General features: G+C 49.7%; 1 long non-coding RNA gene across 2 annotated transcripts; it reads left to right on the top strand.

Moving 5' to 3' along the window:
* Positions 1-5892: 5892 nt before the first annotated feature.
* On the top strand, positions 5893-8946 carry LOC123799628 (uncharacterized). Of its 2 annotated transcripts, XR_015725298.1 has the most exons (4): positions 5893-6006; positions 6687-6836; positions 7430-7542; positions 8270-8946. It is a non-coding gene; the product is annotated as an uncharacterized LOC123799628 (long non-coding RNA). The 2 variants fall into 2 exon arrangements; XR_006781665.2 differs by having other exon boundaries at positions 7430-8946.
* The last annotated feature ends 201 nt before the right edge of the window (positions 8947-9147 follow it).

Raw genomic sequence — 9147 nt, forward strand, 5'->3', positions numbered from 1 at the left:
CTTGGAAGGAAGGTGCTAATTAGTTCCTGGGTGATTATCTGGTTGAAGCAACTGCTCCAATTCTCTGCAAATCATCCGCAGGCCCCCCCCCCCCCCCCCCGCCGTGAGACTTCAGCTTTCTGTTTATTCCTTTTGCTGGGTGCTAGCTTTTCCCACAAAGTTCAGCCCCTTCCGCACACAGCCTCTCTCTCTCACCTTGGCATCTGCAGGTGGCACCCTGGTGCCCAGGGCCCCGCCTTGAACCTGTGAGCCTTCACCAGGAAGCTCTCAGAGAGGTTTCTGGAAACATTTCAAAGCAAGTCTAGACTGTCCAAGTCTGCTTCAGTAAAAAGAGAAAGGGCAGCAGAATGTCGTGGCAAGAGCCCTTAGCTGGGGCCAGAGAATGGATTCTAGACTGAGCTGTGTGGCCTCGGTTAAATTATGCTTTCTCTCCTTGTCTCAGTTTCCTTAGCTGGAAAAAAGGAGCGCGTCTTGTAGAATGGCCGACGTGTGGTTTTGCCAACTGTGATGAACGGGTCGTGGCTCTGCACTGTGTCAAGATAATAAAGCCACAGCCAACTTCAGTGGGAAGACTGAGTTGCAGAGGCCGATCAATGATGTTGGTCATGGTCGATGCAGGTGCCATGTTTCCCAAAGTGGCGCCACTGGCATTCTGCTGAGGACAGTCCTCACCGTGTTTAACTGTGCCGTGCCTTTCAGGATGCTCAGTGTGCTTAGTCAACATTCACTAAATGGCAAACACTCCACACATTTCCAAACATCCCCTGGGGGGTGACGCCATCCCTGGTTGAGGACCACGGGTAGGGAGGTAGAAACAACAACGGGGATGCCTTGGGCTGCGGGTGACAAAGACAATACTTAAAGTAGCTTAGCTGAAATGGAAATCTATTTGTTTATGTGACCGAGAAACCATGGGAGAAGCTTGGGCTACCTATCTCCATCCCACAAAGATCTCCCCTTCAAGGGAATCTGTAGAAGGGCAGGTTTTTCTATATTTGCCTCCCCCAGCCCCTTTCTATTTGGGGGGAAATAAAGAAACAGATGAGCAGCAAGGCCCTTCCAACTATGGAAGCCAGATGTGGGAGAACGAGCTGCTTTTCTCACTCGTGACATCTAGAATATTAGCCGCGGCTTAGGTCAGTCAGTTACAGGTGCCCGCCCGGGACGTAGAATCTAGAGAGGCCATACAGAGGCTCAAGGGTCCATCGGGGATAATTAGTGGCAATGGTGTTGAAGTTGAGGGTCGGAGAGTTGCTAGGTGTCCGGGGGGGTGGGCACAGCACGGCCACGGAGGGTCAGTGGCAGTGGTGGCTCAGACAGCATCCCAGACTCACTGTTCCAGTAATGGGCTTGAACAAGCCTTTGCCATCCTTGGTTCCTGCCTCTGCCCTTCCTGTTGATTCTGTGGGGAACTCAGTACCCTTCCAATAAACGATCTTCCCTATGAAGTTGACCAGAGTTGGTTTCCATTGCTTGCAACCCAAACTCTCACTCATACAGTTGGAGTGGGGACTCTAGGTGGGATGGCAAACCAGAAAGCAAGTGGGATGCTTCGAAGTCTCAGGGCACTTGGAAAAGGCAGTTTGGAATCAAAAGCCAACAGGACCCAAGGGCCACCAAGGCAATTTTCCTTGATGGTGACCATGCCAGCGATCTTGATGAAGACTGGGGATTCCTTCCTACAGGGGCAGTGCTCACCACCCATGAGGCCCCTTTCTTTGCCACATACGGTTAAAGGGACAGGTGACTCCATGCTTGTCACTGCCAGTTCTAGAAAACAGTGCTTGTGTGAACTTAAAAAAGCAACCACACCAATGCCTGGGTCTTTCCCTCCTCCCTGATCCACGAAGACACAGCAAAAGAAGGGCTAGTGTTTTTGCCATGGGATCTGTGGGTAGGGAGAGTCGCCTTGGCAGCAGAGGTGATTATTATACCCTCCCCCTCTTCCTCTAGCAGGAAATGGACAAAGGTAAAAACTCGGATGGGGCGGGAATCTAGCAGAAGCTGGAGGAGGAACAAGAGGAGTCCTCTATTGGAGCCGCCAAGGGCAGGAACCTGGTGGTGAAGCTGGTTGCTCTCCTGGGAGGCCTTCTGCTTCACTCTTGGACTTGGGAGTGGCTCTTGGAGTTTCCTAGTTAATTGTTCACCCCTCCTCCACCCCTACCCCCGCCCCCACCTCCCAAGTGCCTGGAGGGTCAAAGCCATGTGGCAGAGACTGGGGGGTGGAGATCATGAATTCTGGACTCTGGAGCCACATTTCCTGGGTCCAAATTCCAGCTCTGTCCCAAGCTGTGTATATTTGGGTAAGTTATTAAGTGACTGTGTCTCAGTTTCCTCCCTTAGAGTGATAAAAATAGTGAGAGCTACCTCATAAGATTACTCTGAAGATTAAATGAGTGAGGGCGCCTGGGTGGCTCGGGTGGTTGGGCGTCTGAATCTTGGTTTCAGCTCAGGTCATGATCTCAGGGTCGTGAGACTGAGCCCTGGTCGGGCTCCACGTGCAGCACAGAATCTGCTTAAGACTCTTTCCCTCAAACTGGACAGCCACGTGCAGAAGAATGAAACTGGACCATTTCCTTACACCATACACAAAACTAAACTCAAAATGGATGAAAGACCTAAATGTGAGACCAGAATCCATCAAAATCCTACAGGAGAACACAGGCAGCAACCCCTTCGACCTCAGCCACCGCAACTTCTTGCTGGACACGCCTCCAAAGGCGAAGGAAACAAAGGCAAAAATGAACAATTGGGACTTCGTCAAGATAAAAAGCTTTTGCACAGCAAAGGAAACAGTCAGCAAAACCAAAAGACAACTGACAGAAAATGGGAGAAGATATTTGCAAATGACATATCAGATAAAGGGCTAGTATCCAAAATCTATAAAGAACTTAGCAAACTCAACACCCAAAGAACAAATAATCCAATCAAGAAATGGGCAGAAGACATGAACAGACATTTCTCCAAAGAAGACATCAAAATGGCCAACAGACACTTGAAAAAAAATGCTCAACATCACTCAGAATCAGGGAAATACAAATCAAAACCACAATGAGATACCACCTTATACCAGTTAGAATGGCTAAAATGAACAAGTCAGGAAATGACAGATGTTGGCGAGGATGCGGAGAAAGGGGAACCTTCTTATGCTGTTGGTGGGAACGCAAGCTGGTGCAGCCACTCTGGAAAACAGTATGGAGGTTCCTCAAAAAGTTAAAAATAGAGCTACTGTACGATCCAGCAATTGCACTACTGGGTATTTACCCCAAAGATACAAATGTAGTGATCCCAAGGGGCACTTGCCCCCCAATGTTTACAGCAGCAATATCCATAATAGCCAAACTACGGAAAGAGCCCAGGTGTCCATCAACAGATGAATGGATAAAGAAGATGTCACACACACACACACACACACACACACACACTGGAATATTATGTAGCCATCAAAATAATGAAATCTTGCCATTTGAAACGGCATGGATAGGGACACCTGGGTGGCGCAGTCGTTAGGCGTCTGCCTTCGGTTCAGGGCGTGATCCCGGCGTTCTGGGATCGAGTCCCACATCAGGCTCCTCTGCTAGGAGCCTGCTTCTTCCTCTCCCACTCCCCCTGCTTGTGTTCCGTCTCTCGCTGGCTGTCTCTCTCTGTCAAATAAATAAAAAAAAAAAAAAAAAAAAAAAAAAAAAAAAAAAAAAAATGAAACGGCATGGATAGAACTAGAGGGTGTTATGTTAAACGAAATAAGTCAATCAGAGAAAGACAATTAGCACATGATCTCACTGATATGTGGAATTTAAGAAGCAAGACAGAGGATCATTGTGGAAGAGAGGAAAAAATAAAACAAGATGAAACCAGAGAGGGAGACAAACCTAAGAGACTCTTAGGAAACAAAGTGAGGGTTGCTGGAGGGGAAGTGAGTGGGGGGATGAGGTAACTTGGTGATGGACATTAAGGAGGGCATATAATGTGATGAGCACTGGGTATCATATAAGATGGATGAATCACAGACCTGTACCCCTGTAAACAATAATACATTATATGTTAATTAATTGAATTAAAATAGTTAAAAAAATAAATTTTTAAAAAAGGCTCTCTCTCCCTCTCCCTCTGCCCCTTTCCCTGGTTCTCTCTCTCTCAAATAAATAAATCTTGAAAAAAAAAAAAAAGAGTAAATGAATGGTAAATACAATATGCTCAGAATGGGGCCTGGCACAGAGTAGGATCTCAATACATGTCACAGTCTCAGTTCCTCTTAGTGGCGCCTGGCACAAGGTTGGGTCTTCTGACCTGTTGAATAAAGGATCCAGTTCTCCAGAGATTACCTGAGCGGAACCAGAAGTTAGGAAGAACAAGGTCATCACAGTCTGGGAGGGCCCCAGATGAATGTTCGCTCCTTAAAACCAGAGAGATGACCTGCTCTGAAGTCCATCACCTCAGGAACCATGCGGGAGGCCCGCAGTGTACGCACACACATGCATGCACACAGACACGCACGTGCACGCACACAGACACGCACAGGCACACATACACACGCACGAACACAGGCAAGCACACGCAGACGCACAGGATGCTGGCCTCAGGCAGCCCAGCGTCTGGCACCCAGCACCTTCCTTACATCCCCAGCAACCCCTCGCCAGCTTTGACCTACTTGCCCAGGCATGGGATTCTTCCAGTCACTTTTCTTAGCCTACGGTCCTCAGTGTTCAAGATCCAGGCCCTCCTGGAAGAGGGAAAGAGGGCCTGGAAAACCCAGCATTCTTAAGCTCCTCCTGCCCACGGGTGCTCTTGCTTTCTCTTCTCAGCCTTCCTAACCCAGGGTTCAGGAACTCAAGCGCTGTTGACTGCTCTGCAGGTCCGGGCGTATACAGCGGCGCCCTCGTCCCACCTTCTCTCCTCGGGCTGGAGGAAGACGTTTAGTGACAATACTACTGACGAGTACTGCTGCTAGCGAAGGCTCGTGCAGTACTTACAACATGCTTAGTACTGCTCTATATGCGTTTTGGATAGTAACTCCTTTTAATCCTCTCAACAATCTTACAAAGAGGTAAGTACTATAATCATCATTCCATTTCACAGTCGGGGAAACGGAGTCACAAAGAAGAGGCGGCTAGTCCAAGGTCATGCAGCTAGTAAGAGGTAGCCAGTCTGCCCCCCACGGCTGAACCGTTAAGCACGGCAAGAACTTCACTTTGAGCCCCGAAAGGCTTGTAGCGCCTCCCAACCCCCACTCACACGTGTAGTTCAAAATAAAACTGGGACTGCGTCGTGAGAGAACGTGAGAAGGTACAGCGGAGTTCTGATGCTTTCCCTCATGGCTACTTTAATCCTTCAATAGCCTTTCCAAACATACATCCCCCACCCCCCCGGGGCTGCCCTAAGTATGCGTGGCTCTGCCCAGCGGATGATCCAAGAAGGGCTTTCTCCTCCCTCTGGCCAGAACAGCCTCTACCTGAAAAGTTCAAGGTTGGTCAAGCCTGGGATTGGTTGCTGCCCCTTGGGAGCATGGAAGGTGCTTCTTGGCTGGAAGGGGATTGACTTTGGCCCCGGTCTGTAAATGGCAGGAGGACCGTGGCCAGTCCAGTGGAACCTGCCTATACATGGCAGGAGACTGGCTGCCTGGGGGACAGCCTTGTGTGAACGGAGGAGAGTGTCCCTTGGGAGACACAGGGGCCTGCCAGGGGTGTGCGTGTGCGTGTGTGTGTGTGTGTGTGTGTGTGTGTGTTGAGGAAGGTATCTCAGGGCCCCTTCCTGCTCTCCTTGATCCACTGGCTCTTCGAGTCACGGAGATTTCTGGCCCCCCTTTCATTCTTGGCACATAAGCTGTAGTGTGTTCTTGGTCAATAGCTGTCACTGAAAGAATGTTTCCATCCCAAAACCCCTCCTTTCGTTTCAGGCAGCTCTGTGACATGAGACGGCAGCTTCCGCAGCCTTCGGCTTACTGCCTCTCCCTCAGTCAGCGAGCAACAAGGAGCTGCCCGGTTCCAGGGCTGGGGCGAGGTCGCAAAGGTGAGTAAAACTCACAGGCCCAGGGCTCACGCATGCTGAGTCCCGGGGACCTCCACGCTTCATTTGCTCGCAGTACTCCCCTCCCTGTCTGCTACCACACAGGACAGAGACAGGGTTTCCCCTTTCTCCAAATCCCCCCCACTCCACCTCACAATGGTCCCATGGCCCAGCTCAAAGCCTTGTGGTCCAGAATCCTCCATACATGTTTGACATGCTGGGGCTGGAAGCGGGGGGGGACCTGAAAGGTTATCTAATGCAGTGGTTCTCAAAGGGGTAATACCACCTCCCCCCAGAATTGTTTAGAAAACTTGTGGAGTGCTTTTGTTTGCGGGGGAGCGGGGGGGGGGGGGCGGTCACAGCTGCCAGATGTCCTGCAGTGCATGGGACAGTCCTGTATAATGAATTGTCCTCTATCCCACCTGTCTTCCCAATGTTTCTCTGGACGTTCATGTACTGAAAACCTGAGCTATCGTTTTCTGAGCCTGGAAACTCTAACTCCATATTACCTAGAAACACAAAGCACTTTTATGTGGTTTTTAACATAGATCGAATATTCTAGACATACCCCTTCTCTGAACATGGAGGGAAAATTGCACTTGATTTTAGCCTGCACTTTACTAAGCATCGTTCTCTGCTTTGGAAAATCACTTCACCGATGGTGGCTCTGCTCTTGGTCATAGAGTCGCCAAGAAGACACCACGTGGATATCAGTTTGCATGGGTAGCTTGGCTGTCATGGTGAATCTGCATGGTGACTCAAACATTTCTCGTTGAGTCTTTCAGTGTAACGCTCCGGAGGTTGGCATTTCCAGACTGAACAGGTAACTGAATGTAAGTATGTATGTGTCCGTCTATCCTTTTACTTCTTCTTTTGTGTTGTTATTACTAAGGCATTAAATAGAATTTAAATTAAATTTTGAAATTGTGTGGGTGGTTTACATTTTTAGGAATCTCATTTCAGGATAATTATAGAGGCTGTTACATTTGTTAGAAAAGGGGGCCACGGAGTCTGATGAGGGGAAGGACCCTGGAGCTAGTTCATCCCCTCAGCTCCGGTCTCAGCTGTCCCTGATGGGTGCAAACATATCGAAATTTTAAAGCTTTCCAGATTAAGAGTTTTTACTATCCACCACGGCAACCCATTTATTAAATTATTCATGTTGCAAGTCCCCATGGTGCGAGGGAATCATCTGTTCGGTCTCCAGGAGAAATGATGGTGTGCGCGGGACCACGTTGAATTTCAGCCCCTTCTAAATTACTTTCCTTGCCTTGGGAAGGACCGTGAGCCAGTGGGAACCTAGCTACAGGCAGCGGGAAGGGGGGCTGGGAGGGCTGGGGACAGAGCACGCTTTGAAGGTAAGAGCCTGGGTTGTAGACCCCTGTGTGTCCAATAATCTGGGAATGGTCGTGGATCTCCTGCGCAGAATGAGGCATCCGGGCCAGGGCCATCCAGCGCTCGTCATCTGTGACTCTCCGATTCTTGGGTTCTGCAGGACGGCTCGGCGTAGGCGCAGCAGTTAAAGAGACACGCTTTAAGGTCAGTCTGGACTCTGAATCCTGCTCCTCCCCTTAATGGCTGGTGATCTTCTGCAAGTGACTTAACCCATCTGAGGCTCAGTGACCTCACCTATGATAGGGGGATCCAGGGGTGCCTGGGGGGCTCAGCTGTGAAGCCTCTGCCTTCGGCTCAGATCGTGATCTCAGGGTCCTGGGATCGAGCTCCGCGTGGGGCTCCCTGCTCAGGGGACAGCTTGCCTCTCCCTCTCCCGCTCCCCCTGCTTGTGCTCTCTCTCACTCTATGTCAAATAAATAAATAAATAAATAAATCTTTTTAAAAAGGAGGAGGATCAAAAAGCAGGTGCCTGATGGGGTATTTGTGCACACTGACCAAGACGCGGGATGCAGGGATCTCGGCACCCATTAAACATGTGTGGCTACCATGCCATGGCTCTGCCCACCGCCAAGGACTTGCGCCTTACCTGGCCAACATATTCCTCTTGTCTTCTGATGTCTGCTGGGATGGGATGTGGGGGCCCCACTGGCACATAGTAGCGCCACATCCCAAGTGGTTTGAACTCACCCTTATACCAAGCAGCCTGGTTTGATGTTGCTGATTTCAATAGCCAGCCCTGACCAAAGCCAAAGTCTTATTACATTCCAGGCCATGGAAGCCCAACCAACACTCACTAAGATCAATCATCAGCCTTTTTCTTCTTTAAATGCAGTCTTTTTTTTTTTTTTAAAGATTTATTTACTTATTTTAGGGAGACAGAGCACGAGCAGGAGGGGCAGAGGGAGAGGATCTCAAGCAGACTCCACACGGAGCGTGGAGCCTGACATGGGGCCCCGTCTCACGATCCTGAGATCGAGACCTGAGCTGAAACCAAGAGTCGGACACGTACCAAACGTGCCACCCAGGCGCCCCCAAATCATCAGCTCTGAGATGAAAAGGGGCTAAGTTGAAGACATTTGGCTATTGAAATACTAGGAATAATATGAACTCATTGTTCATTCACTCAACAAATAATTTTCTTTGCCAACTGTGTGCTTGGAGCTGTTCTAGATGCTGGAGATCCAGGAAGGAGAGAAATGGACATTCGCCACATTGCAAATCAGACTACGTGCTACCGCTTCTATTCAGCGGCCGGAGGAGCACAGAGCTGAACAGTATCTGCGTGGCACCAGGAGTTTTCAAGACATTTGCACAACAAACCTGTGAGGAGCCATTATCCCTCCCATTATAGAGATTAGGAAACTGAGCCTCCAGGGCGCCTGGGTGGCGCAGTCATTAAGCGGCTGCCTTCGGCTCAGGGTGTGATCCCGGCCTTCTGGAATCGAGCCCCACATCAGGCTCCTCCGCTAGGAGCCTGCTTCTTCCTCTCCGGCTCCCCCTGCTTGTGTTCCCTCTCTCGCTGTCTCTCTCTCAAATGAATAAATAAAATCTTTTAAAAAGAAAAAAAAAAGGAAACTGAGCCTCCAAGAGGTTGTATGAGTGGCACAAGGTCCACCGTCCCACTTGCAAGGAGCAGAGCAGAAGTCGTTCCCCAGGGCAGTAGAGCAGTGTTTCTACTAAGCCACACTGCCTCTCCACCCTGTATGGGGTGGTTTGGGTGGAACATAATCTCTTGCCTAGGCTAATAAA

This window comes from Ursus americanus, chromosome 7 (assembly GCF_024610735.1).
Source record: "Ursus americanus isolate L20-20 chromosome 7, mUrsAme1.1.p, whole genome shotgun sequence".
Lineage (NCBI taxonomy): Eukaryota > Metazoa > Chordata > Mammalia > Carnivora > Ursidae > Ursus > Ursus americanus.